This window comes from Oryctolagus cuniculus, chromosome 10 (genome assembly GCF_051225735.1).
Source record: "Oryctolagus cuniculus isolate XC-2025 breed Fujian yellow rabbit chromosome 10, ASM5122573v1, whole genome shotgun sequence".
In the NCBI taxonomy this organism is placed as follows: Eukaryota; Metazoa; Chordata; class Mammalia; order Lagomorpha; family Leporidae; genus Oryctolagus; species Oryctolagus cuniculus.
In genome coordinates, this window is record NC_142876.1 from 85,994,522 (window position 1) to 86,008,523 (window position 14,002).

The window sequence follows — 14,002 nt, forward strand, 5'->3', positions numbered from 1 at the left end:
AGTATCTTACCCTTCAGGAACCTCCAGGGAGAGACCCTGACACTCAGCCAGTGCCGGGGATGGTGGAGGGTTTGGAGATCATGTAGTGCAACCTTACTGATTAGTGTTCTATCAAGTGCCTGTCACCGTCTGGCTTCAGAGCCCAGATACTCCAGAGGGAAAGCATCCAACTTCCCAATCTTGCTCTGTCCAGATCCCCATGAGCCTAACTTTGTCACTGCTTCTCTGTGCGGCTTCTTAAGGCAAGATACCACGTCTCCCTCTTCTTCTGCTGAGTTTCCAAAGCTTAGGACAATGCCGGCTGGGTACTGTTGTAATACCTGATGCGCTTGAGCAATATCAATTATATTCAAAAATCTTCTTAAGTGTTGTCAAGGCTAAAACATAAGAACTGTTCCCAAATAAAATGCCAAATTTCTTGTAAAAGTCAGAATACAGTAGGCATTAATAACAGTCTGGGATGGGCATTTGATGTGGTGGTTGGGATGCTACCACACTCTGCATCAGAGTACCTGGGTTTGAGTCCTAGCTCCACTTCTGATTCCAGCTTCCTGCTAATGCAGACCCTGGAAAGTAGCAGGTGATAGCTCAAATAATTGGATCCCTGCCAACCAAATGGGAGACCTTGGCTGAATTCTTTTTTTTTTTTTCTTTATTTGACAGGTAGAGTTATAGACAGTGAGAGACAGAGAAAAAAGTCTTCCTTCCGCTAGTTCACTCCCCAAATGGCTGCTACAGCCGGCGCTGCGCGCCGATCCAAAGCCAGGAGCCAGGAATCTCTTCCCAGTCTCCCATGAGAGTGCAGGGGCCCAAGCACTTGGGCCATCCTCCACTGCACTTCCAGGCCACAGCAGAGAGCTGGACTGGAAGAGGAACAGCCGGGACTAGAACCCGGCGCCTATAAGGGATGCTGGCACCGCAGGCGGAGGATTAGCCAAGTGAGCCACGGCGCTGGCCCCTCGGCTGAATTCTTGGCTCCTGATTTTCACCTGGTTCAGTTTTGGCTATTGTGGGTGTTTGGGGAGTGAATCAATGTATGGGATATTGTCTGTCTGTATGTTACTCTGTGAGTGTGTCTCTGCCTTCCAAATAAATAAAATAAGTAGATAAAAGAACATGGTTTGCTGGATGTAGAGGGAATAGTCCTCAACTTTAGCCTTGGCACTAACATTTACTAGGTGTATGATCTTGGGAATTTTTCTCAACTGCTGTGAGCCTCAGTTTCCTCATGTGTAAATTAGAGACATCAGTGGGTTCTGTGCTATGGGATCTTATGAATATTTAATTGCACATCGTCATACGTTTAATGTGGCACATAGAACACCATAACTACCAACACCAGCAATGACCCCATGGATGACAAAGATAAGATAATGCTTCCTCAGTCACACCAGATAGTGCAGCCCCTTGCCAGGCACCCACCCACAAGAACTGGAGAGGGACAACTCTGCTGTGGTCATGTACACTGCATAGATACTAGGACAGTGGTAAGCAAACTTGACATTGAACAGCTTATCAGGAGACCCCTATAGAGCTAAGCAGTTTCTGAAATACCAGAGGATGAGGCTGTTAAGGCAATTCTGTCTGCAACAGTCAAGATGGTGTGACGGTTGGGTGGGCTGAGTTCTGGGCTGAATACTTCCTGGATTCCCTCAGCAGGTTCCTAGCACTGAATAATCAAGTTCAGAGAGGTGTTGCAAGGGCTCTGAACAGTGTGTTTCAACCCTTAACCAGGCAGGCTATTTATAGTCTGACTACTCAATGGAAGAATGTGAGTGTGAAATGCCTGCCTCAAGAATTCTCCAGGGTATTCAGACTTGGAGACAGTTACTATCAGGAAGGGTGTTCTCTTCGTACGTCCCAGATTTTCATAATGGTTCTGATTCTCTAATATTCTCCATAGTTCTATGAGTGAAACTCTGCCAAGTAGATTTGTGAGGAAGTGGTTAGGAAAATATGGCCACCATAGATGAAGTGATACAGAAGACCCCATTAAAGATATTCAGTTGTTGGGGAAAAATACTATATTTATAAATAAGTATTTCTTCCTCTTTAGCTCAGCCATGTGTCAGATTTTGCTTTTAGTTGGCAAGTGACAGAAAGTACTCAAACTGGCACAGGCAAAAAGGAAATTCGATGGGCTTGTAACAGAAAAGTCAATGCCTTTTCATGGCTGACTGATGACAGATTCTTAAGTCATTACCTAACTAAACGTCCTCTCTGCTCCTCCTTGCTCTCCCTCCTCTGTGTTGGTTTTATTCTCAAACAGAGCACTCTCCCGACCCTTCACTACCTTTAGCCATCTTCCGCTGTCCTAGGGTCATATCCTGATGGCTTAGCGTGTGCACAGAAAGCAATTGACTTTCTAAATTATTTCAAAAAAGCTATGAGAACTTCCCTTGGCTGGATCTTGGGTCATTTGTCCCTCTCACCCCACCAGTCCAGGTGCTAAATCCGAGCAGGTGAATCACATGGAGTAGAGGACCCCAGAGGACACTTGGGTATGGATGTCAGAAAAGGACAGTATGGACAGATGCTGGGTCACAAAACACAGACATATCCTTGAATCCTTTCCTTCTGAGTCGATTCTGCTTCCTGTTAATACTTAATGCCCTGTTTTGATAGAATGAAATTCCTCCCCACGCCACTGTCAGCTAACTGCAGAAGATCTGTCTCTTGCCTGCAAATGACACTGCCTTGGCCACACTTCAGTTTTTCTGTATGGATCTCCTGAACACCAGCGTGGTCTTGGTCCTGGCCGTTAACTCTCTCCCCGTATGATTGTTACCTGGAGATTTTCATTCTGTTGTGTCAACTCCCTTTTTCCTCTTTAGTCCCTTCTTGCAATCTAAAAAAGGGAGATGCCTACAGCTACATCAGACAGGAGGGGATGCCTTAGTATTTCCTGGGAGACCTAAACACATGTTTTTGTCACCATCTGCAGTGTCTCTGGCAAACTGGGATGGGCCTGCAGTTCATCTTAGCTCACTAAAGCAAGTGCTACTATAAAATGATTTGCCTGGATCCAATTTGCAGATTGTGTTTACAGAGCTAATTAGATATGAATTTACATATGAGAATTGTTACCCTCATGTGGAACAATTTGCTTTATTAAATGAGAATGACATTTTATGTGTTGTAGACTTAGCACCTTAAGGTTCCCAGCTCTGCAGATGGTGGAAGAGCTCCAAGATTGCCCAGTGCTTAACATACAGCTCAATGTCGCAGGGCCTAGAAAGGGTCTCGGAGAGCAAAGCGGGAATACACGTTTCCATTCACACAGTGCATCAGAGCTTGCTATAGGGATGATTAAAAAATGCTAAGATTTATTAACTACCTACTGAAGGTCAGGCCCATGGCAGGAATCATTCACCCTTCCAAATACCCTATAGGGAAGATAATATTACTCCCATTTTACAGGTGAGAAAACAGAGGCACTAGAACCTTAACTGGTGGAACTGGACCATGAGGGACCTTCAAACCATTAAAATACAGACCCCAGACTCTATAACATTGAAATGGAAATCAGCCTGACTGTTCAGAGATTAACCACAGTACCTGCTATCTTAAATTGGATTTTTCTTTAAGTATTTGCTATAATGCTCTGAAAATTTCTGAAAACTCTCAACATCTGGGATAAAAACCAATAATAATGAAGACTTACTGAGTACTTGCTAAGTGCCATGCCTTGTATTAAAAACACTTTACTGGTTCTCATTCTTTTCTTGATGTAATTCTCATAGAGCCTTCCTAAGTTAGGTCTTAGCTCCATTTTGGGATGAGGAAACCAATTCCTTCTCTCAGAAGGAATTCACTGAAGTCACCCCGTGAGTTGGACCTGTGTAGTTTGACGCCAAGGCCTTTGCTTTTGAGCTCTGTGGCACTAGGCCAATGCCAACAACCCAGATCCTATTGCCCACTGTCCAGGATCGTAATGTCCAGTTAGAACCTAATAAATTTTCTGTTAGGTGTTCTTCAATCATGCAACACTGTTTGTCCTTTTGCCACCTTTTTTTTTTTGTCTTCACCTATTAAAACTTTATGTAGTATGTATCTCACTTTTAAATTCAGTTACATGAGGAAAAATTCCAAGTGAGATATTTGTCACCCGCTGTGGCTTAGCAGGTAGAGCCACTCCCCTGCAGGCCGGCACCCCATGTGGGCACTAGTTCGAATCCCAGCTGCTCTAATTCTGATCCAGCTCTCTGTTGTGGCCTGGAAAAGCAGTAGAGGATGGCCTAGGTCCTTGGGCCCCTGCACCAGCATGGGAGACCTGGAAGAAGCTCCTGGCTGCTGGCTTTGAATTGGCCCAGCTCCGGCTGTTACGGCCATCTTAGGGGTGAATCAGCGGATGGAAGAATTTTTTCTCTCTCTTTGCCTCTGCCTTTCTGTAACTCTGTCTTTCAAATAAAATAAATAAATAAATATTTAAAAAAAAAAAAAAAGAAATGTGACAGAAGGCTACCTTATCACTTCATTCAACAAATATCCCTGAGGTTATCAGTGGCTTGATGTGTGTTAAGCCTTGGGAAGCATGGTAAGACACACTGAGAGGCCGGCGCCGTGGCTCACTAGGCTAATCCTCCGCCTTGTGGCGCCAGCACACTGGGTTCTAGTCCCGGTCAGGGTGCCAGATTCTGTCCCGGTTGCCCCTCTTCCAGGCCAGCTCTCTGCTGTGGCCAGGGAGTGCAGTAGAGGATGGCCCAAGTGCTTGGGCCCTGCACCCCATGGGAGACCAGGAGAAGCACCTGGCTCCTGCCTTCAGATCAGTGCGGTGTGCCAGCCGCAATGTGCCGGACGTGGCAGCAATTGGAGGGTGAACCAACGGCAAAGGAAGACCTTTCTCTCTGTCTCTCTCTCTCTCACTGTCCACTCTGCCTGTCAAAAAAAAAAAAAAAAAAAAAGACACACTGAGTATCACAGGACAGCATAGTTTTGTGACAGGGATGTGAATCAGTATAGGGCACTGTGTTGAGTTACTAAGTACAGAGAAGGCCAAGTTGCTTCAAGGATCTGATCTGAGCTACCCATGGCAAGCAGTGAACTTGGGAATTCAATAGCAGGTATCAGAAGGGATCAGATTTTATAAAACCATATGTTTAATTAAGAACTTCGGTTGCAGATTTTTTTAATGTGGTTTAGTAAGAATTTAAAGAAGTAGTCAGCTAGAGGGTCAGTGACATTGGTTCATTTGACTCACAATGTGACTAGCTTCCTCCTCTCTTGCTGTTGTCTTCTACTATTGCTGCATTTTACCCAGTGATCACAGAATGGCTCTTGTAGCTCCCAACATCATCAAGGTAGAAAGTGGACAATGAAGTGGTAGTGAAAAAACATGTTCCTGCTGTGGTGCTCTCCTTTGATGAACAAAGAAAAAAGCTATTTCCAAAAGTCTCCCGGAAGATATCCCTTTGTATCTTGTTTAATGGAACTGAGTGACACGGTCATGACAATTTGCTTATATAGCAAGAGAGCCATGAAGTAAGAATCCAACTTTTTTCCCCAGACTGTCTTTTGGGCAAAGTGGCTGGGCTCTCTAACCATGAGTTTGTGCCTCAGTATCAAAGAGTAAGATATATCAAGAGCATTCTTAACTGTAATGTAAGAGAATTGTGTTCCACTGTTTGTGATTACAGATCATGTAATTGGTCAGTTTGTGCAGTTAATCATATAGAAGTGGGTCACATATTGCAGGCCAGGAATTTCCTGCCTTGTTTTGAAAACTCTCCCCAGAGAAATGCACAGACTGAATGCTAGGGGCTTACAGCTTCCCACTAGAGTTGCAATAAGTCAGGGTATCTTTTTATAACCTAGAACTTGGTGACTTGTTGCAAAACTAGCTCAAAAGACTTTGCTTTGGATTGGGCAGCAAATTAGGTAGAACTCTATGCAGCTTTTAAAGCTTTGTGTTGATTTTAGCTTATGTGTTCTGCATGCGGTGGCTATGTGATTTGTGAATCTCAGTGCAAAATAAAAATGTAGGGTTCTTTGTTCAAAAATGAATAATTTCAAGAAATGGAAAAAACAATGCATTAAATCAAGCTCCAGGCCCTACACAACCGGACAAATCACAAAATCACTAAACTAGCCCTGGTGAGGGTCAGTTATTGTCTGCTAAAGCCCAGACACAGAAGAGGGCTGTGCACACGCACATGGTTTGTTACAAGTACAGAGTCTGCTTCTGAAGTGTGCAACATGGTATGCAGAATTCATCTTTTTTATAGGCCTGCCCTGGGTCCTCATCCCACGTCACCACATGCCACACTACACCCGCAATGAAGGGGAGCTGAGACCTGGAAAGTTTGCCGAGCCTGGAACTCAGGTTTACCGTGTTAGAGATTATTAGACTCTAGGGGCCGATCCTTGCAAAATAATCTCTCATTAGAATGAATTACAAATTGGAATGCCCATTTATTCATATGAAGGATTTGTCTGAGTTTGGCATGATATCTGTCATCAGTTCTTAAGAATTCACTTTTGGAAACTTTGTTTAGATTAGAAGGTCGCTTTCTGAATACAAAGATCATCATTTTTCTCAGAAGTATGTTTCCTAAGATTTTAAAATCCAAAGAAGTTGATTCTTTATATTCAGCCAACATTTCCCTTTTGCAGAACTTGTCAGAGCCTTTAATAGACTCACTGAATTCCCAAGAGGATTGCCCAAGAAGAATTTCCCAAGAGAATTTCCCAACTTACCTAGGGTCATTGTGGTGATTAACTTTAGTTAGGATTTAACATAAACAAGGTAATGTTTTGTATGTGAATGCATGCATGTGGAAACTACTGTTAGTTGACCCAGTATGGGGCTTTACATAGCATTCCCAGCACACTCAGTAAGAATCTAACCTCCGTGGTTATGACTAAGGCATTTTATCTGTCACTGCTATACGCTGAGTGTTGGTTTTTGTTAATTTGCAAACGGGAGCTTAGAAATGCCTTTTATTGTGAAAATGAGTGGTGTTCTAACATGCTGTGGGTTACAGTGATTGCACAGCCCTGTTCCCTTCCGTGAGCAAAGTGCACGAACTGTGAGAGCCAGTCCCAGAATCTCTGTGGCATTCAAGGTTCTGCACCCCCCTTTTGTGGAGGGGTCTCTGTCCTTTTTTTTTTTTTTTTTTTTTTTGACAGGCAAAGTGGACAGTGAGAGAGAGAGACAGAGAGAAAGGTCTTCCTTTGCCGTTGGTTCACCCTCCAATGGCCGCCGCGGCTGGCGCGCTGCGGCCAGTGCACCGCGCTGATCCGATGGCAGGAGCCAGGAGCCAGGTGCTTTTCCTGGTCTCCCATGGGGTGCAGGGCCCAAGTACTCAGGCCATCCTCCTCTGCACTCCCGGGCCATAACAGAGAGCTGGCCTGGAAGAGGGGCAACCGGGACAGAATCCGGCGCCCGGACCGGGACTAGAACCCGGTGTGCCGGCGCCGCTAGGCGGAGGATTAGCCTAGTGAGCCGCGGCGCCGGCCATGGGGTCTCTGTCTTGACACCATCTCATAGGCAGCTGTCCAGCCACTAGGAATCATGGTCTTAGCCAGTCCTCGGAGGAAAGAACGTCTTCTATTGGGAGTTTATGGGAGATCCTAAAGAGAGAATGGGACTTCGATGACTTAAAAATGGTATGCAGTGTCATTGCTGGTGCCTGTTTCCTATGAACTATATGTGTGGGGCAGGATTTGGTCTAAGACTACTTGTGTTATTCCTTCTTACCATTCCTTCTTAAAAACTTCTTGACAGCAGGATTAAAAGGTAACATGGGAAGGGTGAAAATATTTATGGAAATAGCCCAAATATTCTGCATAGCCATGTGTATTTAGGGCACCCACCCTCAAGTCCTTTCTTTGTGGTCTAGTCGATCGAAGTAGTGTTCTCAGGGACCCGCTTTGGGGAAGTATACGGTCAGCTCACAGCAGGGAGTTGGTTTAGTAGGCAGTAGTCCCATCAGTGTATCGTAGACTGGAGTGGTTTGTTTAGTTCTTTTCTGTTGTTTTTTTTTTTTCTTTCTAATCTTTGATGCAACTTATAATACAAGTCTGAGAGGCACCAAGATGAAATCTCATTTAATTTTGCATGTAATGAACTGTTTTCACTGAAAGAAGTAGATTTTGGGAATACGTAGAAGATCAAAGAAGTGGTTAGTCTGTCTCTGCGTAGATGAAAATTGGAGCAGGTAGGCACAAGCTGGATGTGTCTCTGTGTTTGAGTGCCCCACAGTAATAGAGTGACATTCAGATGACTAATTACAAATTGCATTTTAAGAGAGATGACGCTGTGACACACAGCATCCTAAGATAGGAAATCCATTGTGGTGAAAAAGTTCACTGTTTCTCTGGCATCCACAACCAGCACACACTGAGTAATCGAGCAGAGCAGTGCGTGGAATAAATACAGTACTTGACTTCTGCCCAAATCTTTTTGCAAAGAGGAAGTAGAGCCTTTCTGCTCTTTGACACACAAAAGCACATTGCTTCATAGTGGATTCCACAGCCAAAGCAAAATCCAAACAAAGGCGCATCTTTCTACTCTAACCTACATACAATGGAAGTGAGATTCCAAGTATGCCAGTGGTGGGAGGAAAGAATTGCATTTTCCCTTCTCCACTTATTGGATATTGTTGAGAATATGGGTGGCAGTTGCCCATGAATTGGATGATTAATATACACCACTCTTTTTTCTTTAATATTTTTTCTTTTTCTTTCTTTTGAGATTTATTTTATTTATTTGAAAGACAGAGTTACAGAGAGAGGTCCTCCATCTGCTGGCTCACTCCCCAGATGGCCGAAATGGCTGGAGCTGCGCTAATCTGAAGCCAGGAACCAGGAGCCCCCCTCGGGGTTTCCAATGTGGGCGCAGGGGCCCAAGGACTTAGACCATCTTCTACTGCTTTCCCAGGCCATAGCAGAGAGCTGGATTGGAAGAGGATCAGCCGAGACTAGAAATGGCTTCAGGCCAGGGCTTTAACCCGCTGCACCACCACACCGGCCCCAATATTTTTTTCATTCTGCTTTTGATCTATTGTTTCTTTGATTCTTTTTCTGCCCCACCAAAGATTCCCTTTCTGTAGGCCTGTTGTTTCTTTCTAGATGTCTGTAAGATTCTCTTATATCTGTCATGGGCTCAGTTTGGAAAGGAAGTGAGAATTTATGCATTTATTCTTCTGGTGGAAGTGCAAGTGGAACTGGCACCATTTTACAGCCATTTCTGCAAAGTGGATGTCCCAAGGTTTCCATTTGGAGCCCTGAGGATGCAGAACCAGATCCTCAGCTTTCTGCCCTCACCACTTGCTTGCCTAGGCCTCACAGGAGTTTGTAGTTCACTGTTCTCTGGGAACCTGGTTTTGCCTGTCTTTCTGTTTTCCTCTCTGTTCCCCCACTCCCCTTCCCCTTCCCGCAACAGGTCCTAGCCTGTGCTCCAAATCAGGTAGGCTTCAGCATTTGTTAGCTATTTCCATCCTTTGGAGGACTGTTTAGGGCACTGTTGAAGCAGCAAAGGAAATGACTTTGCTGGAGCCACACATGAAGGAGGAGGCTAGGCTGGGATGGTGTGGGCGGTTACAGGTGTTTGAAAACTCGGGGGCAGAGGGCACTGGGGAAAGGAGAAATGCAGAGAGAAATCTGGGGTCCTGTCCTTGGAGTTCAGCTCATCAAGACCCACATACACTGAAGGCATCCAAGTGACATCATCGAAAGTCTTGACAGCACTGTGTGTCGCAGCAGTCACTAGTCACCTGTGGCTGTTCAGATGGAGTTCATTAAGAATTTAGCTTCTGCGTCACACTGACCACAGTGCCAGTGCTCAGAGCTACGTGTGGCCGGTGGATGCTGTCTAGGGCAGTTCAGATGTCGATTTCTATTTTCTCAGAAGCTGGGTTTTAGACAATGCTGCTCTGAGGGTTGACAACATCTTCTTGTGTTTCATTCCTTGTTTGTTCATTCTACAAATATTATTCGAGTACCTGCTTGGTTCCCAGCGCTACTGCTCAAGAGCTTTTGTGCATAGATGTTGCAGCAACCTTGTTTAAGCTGCTCACTCACTATGTGACCTCAGGCTAGTCCCTTAACCTCTCTGTACTTTGGTTTCATTGGCTGTAGGATGAGTATAATGAAATATCTATCTCATAGGGTTTTTGTGAGAATTAAATGAATGAGTGTGTGTATATATGCGCACATATATAAATGCATGTATGTGTATGCATTATGTGTGTATACACATACATTCTCATGAATCTTCACTTTCTGATATACACTCAAGGTTTGCTAACTGAGAGTACTTATCATTTCTTGTGACTGTTTATTACAACATGATGAACCAAACAACTGTGGTGCCTGTTGTCCTGGAGTTTATCATCTAGTGGGAGCAGCAGACAATAAATCATTAAACAAGTTAATCATTACAAATTATGCCAAGAATAGCATAGGAAATGAATGGGTAGAAGCAACAAAGAGTAAGAGAAGAAAAGTTCCCTAGGAAGCTTCTTACAGGAAGTGATATTGAAGCTAAAACAGAGGAGAAATATCGGATATGCAAAGGGAGGAGGAGAGGGACTCCCAGGCAGAGGACAGCACACCCTAAAAGAGGACCACAGGGCCTTATGACAGGGCAAGGGAGGGGCTGCAGGTGAGGGTGGAAGAACAGGCCAAGAGGAGCCAGTTCATACAGGACTGACCCTGGTGGTAGATTATGCAGAGCAGTGTGGGGGTGGGGGCGGGCTGTGTATTGTGTCGCCGTGGGTTAAGCCTCTGTCTGGGACAACCACATCCCGTATTGGAAGGCTGGTGGCAGTCCCAGGTGCTCTACTTTCAGCATAGCTTTCTGTTAACACACCTGGGAAAGCAGTGGATGGTGACTCAATACTCAGTTTCCTGCCACCCGTTGTGGAGTTCATGGCTCCTGACTTCAGCCTGGCCTAGCCCCCTGTTCTTGCAGTCATTTGGGGAGCAAACCACAGAATGGAGGATCTCTTCCCTTCTCTTACTTCCTCTCTCTCTGTCACCCTGTCTTCCAAATAATTAAATACATAAATTATTTTAAAAAGAGTATGCCATGGGAAATCTATTTATTTTTTATCACTCTGGAGCTATGCAAGTCATAAATTGGGGTAAGAATGAGAGGGAAAGCAGAGAATCCACGAGAAGGCCATATTAATAAGCCAAGCCAGGGCAAATCATTCAGACACAGTGGCCGTGGACTAGAGAGAAATGAGCAGTTTCAAGATACAGAACCAGTGCTGATGGATTACATGTGGTTCATAAGAAGGAGGCATGAGGTTGCTGCTGAGGCTTCTGACTTCATTAACTGGGTCAGTACAAGTTTCATTTACTGAGACAAAGAAAGCCCACAGAGAACATTTTTGAGGAAGAAAAAGCAAAGCGACTTGATGACAAGTAGTGTGCTGGATACGAAAATCTGGTGTCCAGATGAAAGGCTGTGCTGAAGACAGGCACGTGGGCATTGTTAGCTAATAGGTGACATTTAAATTTAAGAGCTACAATAGGAGACCAGCTTAGGAAGAAGTCCAGAAAACTTCCTCCTCACTGAAGCAACCACAGAACCAAAGCAATGATTTTATAAAAATCATCTGGAGCCAGTGCTGTGGTGTAGCAGGCAAAGTCACCGTCTGCAGTGCCGGCATCCCATATGGGCACTGGTTCAAGTCCCGGCTGCTCCACTTCTGATCCAGCTCCTTGCTAATGTGCCTGGGAAAGCAGTGGACTATGGCCCATGTGCTTGGGTCCCTGCCATTCATGTGGGAGACTCGGAAGAAACTTCTGGCTCCTGGCTGTGGCCTGGCCCAGCTCTGGCCATTGTGGCCATTTGGGGAGTGAACCAGCAGATGGAAGATCTCTCTGTCACTGTCTCTCCCTCCCTCTCTGTAACTCTGCCTTTCAAATAAATAAATACTTATTTTTAAAAAATAAGTTTTAAAAATAAAATAATAAAATGAACAACATCTCTGGAAATTGTCCTAAAGTCATAGAGCAAAGGCAGTGATAGTCAAGTAAATATACTAAAAATCTATAATCCTCTCCCAGCTCCACCTTATGGAATCACCTCAGTGGGGTGCATGCCAGCATTTTTCATCCTCCTCAACAAGCCCCACATTGCAGAAACTCTAGGGGCTCCCTTCTTCTGCCCAGCACCCACTTGGAGGACACAATCTATGTACTGGATGCAACAGGCCATTAACCTTGGACTCTTGCAATTCCTGACCATCAGATTAGTAAGGCAAAAATCCTGTGTGAAGAGGGCCAATCCAGGAAGACCTGAGCTACTACTACCCCCAGCACCTGCTTTCAGAGTAGGGTGTCATTGTCAGACAATAGTGCCTCTGTCCCTACATTGAGACCGTGAACAGTGGCACAGAGTTTAGCCCACAGAGATAAAGATGCTGCTGCAGATTGTTCTGAGGTCACTGACCTTATATGGAGAATTCTATCCCGAGAGTGGTGTTGAAAATATTGGAGAACCAGTGAAGACCACTGAATAGGGTGTTCATTGCTCTGCAATGCAAAAAAACAAACAAACAAAAAAGTGAAGACATCAGAAGTTGAACAGAACCATGGTAACAGACAACTAAGAACAGTAATCCTAGGAGCACAGTAAGCCTTGGGTGTTGATGGGCTGCACCCATGCAAGAGCATCACAAGAGAATACAGGGTGATCTTGTAAACATTTCACCTGTTTGTACAAACAGAAATCCATCACAAAGGGTAAAAGCTGGCACATGTGCTAGGAGACTTAAGGTCCCTCTAACTGACCACTGGCTGAACAACCACCTAGTCCAACCCAGAAGCAACTACCAAGAAGTGAAGCTTAGGAATAACCTCACATATATATCTCTTGTAGTCTAGAAAACCGTGTTACACATGGCTGCACCTCCCAAGAGAGAATGAAGAGGGAAAAATCAAAGTTACTAATCATTGGATGAGCAGGAGGTAGAAATAAAAATGGCATTACATGTGAGAACAGCCGCCAGGATATTTCTTCATCCCATGGTAAGGCACAAAAATGTAGCTGCCAAAGTGGAGCAACCTTTTATTACTAAGTGACTTATGGCAGTTAAAAGTGACCCCTAAATAGCCAGATGAAAAGATAAAAACAAGGGACGAATAAAAGGAGGGACATCAGGGCTGTACACTGAAAGGCAATGGTCTCAGTGTAAAAGTGCATTCAGCTAAGTCACTAAACAACTCAGTGACATGGAAAGCAAAAGCAACACTCTCACCCTCTCAGGAGGTGGAAGGGAACAGGAGCTGGGATCAGTATCCAGAGTAATGCAATATGTTATCTAAACTGTACAAATTTCAAAAAATTTTTACAAGACATTCAAAGAAGGAGAAAAGGATGATCCATGTAATGGAAGAGGAGGGATTCAGCAGCTACTGTTTAAAAAGAAAAACTGGGATGTTGTACCTGGCTTCCCAAAGTTCCAAAGCATTTATGATAAATATATTCAAAGAAATAAAGAAAAATACACTTATAGGATTAAGGGAAGGTAAGAGTACAAGATATGGGTCCAATACAGAGCATCTATTTAGAAATGGAAGCTATGAAAAAGAGCCAAATAAAAATTCTTCAGTGTGAAGGGGAAAATTCACTAGATAGCTTTGAATGTAGTAGCTGGCAAAATAAAGAATCAGCAAATCTGAAAAAAAAATCAGTAGAGATGATGCAGTACAAAGAACATGGGAGAAAAAGAATAAAGAAAAATAAACAGAGCATCAGAGAAATGTGGGACAGCATTAAACACCTGAACATACAAGTGATAGAAGTACAAGAATTAAAGGGGAGATGAAGAAGAGGTAGGAGAAGAAATTGAAGAAATAATGGCTGAATAGCCCCCAAATTCAATTGAGAAAAAAACAACTAAGCATTTGAACAAATTTCATTTAGAAGTAAACACATATAGACTACACCCAGGCACATCAAAGCACTACAGTAGAAAGTCAAAGATCAAGTTCTGAGATTAGTAAAAGGCAAGAAAGCCTCAGTTAAGATCTGATCATATGCAAT

General features: G+C 44.1%; 1 long non-coding RNA gene across 50 annotated transcripts in view; it reads right to left on the reverse strand.

The window, feature by feature from the left end:
• LOC103349250 (uncharacterized) overlaps positions 1-14,002 on the reverse strand; it is a 603,064-nt gene that overhangs the window by 266,615 nt on the left and 322,447 nt on the right. For 43 of the 50 annotated variants that reach the window (XR_016214679.1, XR_016214701.1, XR_016214703.1 and 40 more), the window contains one exon: positions 12,407-12,489. The exons of the other annotated variants lie outside the window; for them this stretch is intronic. This is a non-coding gene — a long non-coding RNA (uncharacterized LOC103349250). The remainder of the gene's footprint in view (positions 1-12,406; positions 12,490-14,002) is intronic. 50 annotated transcript variants of the gene reach the window in all.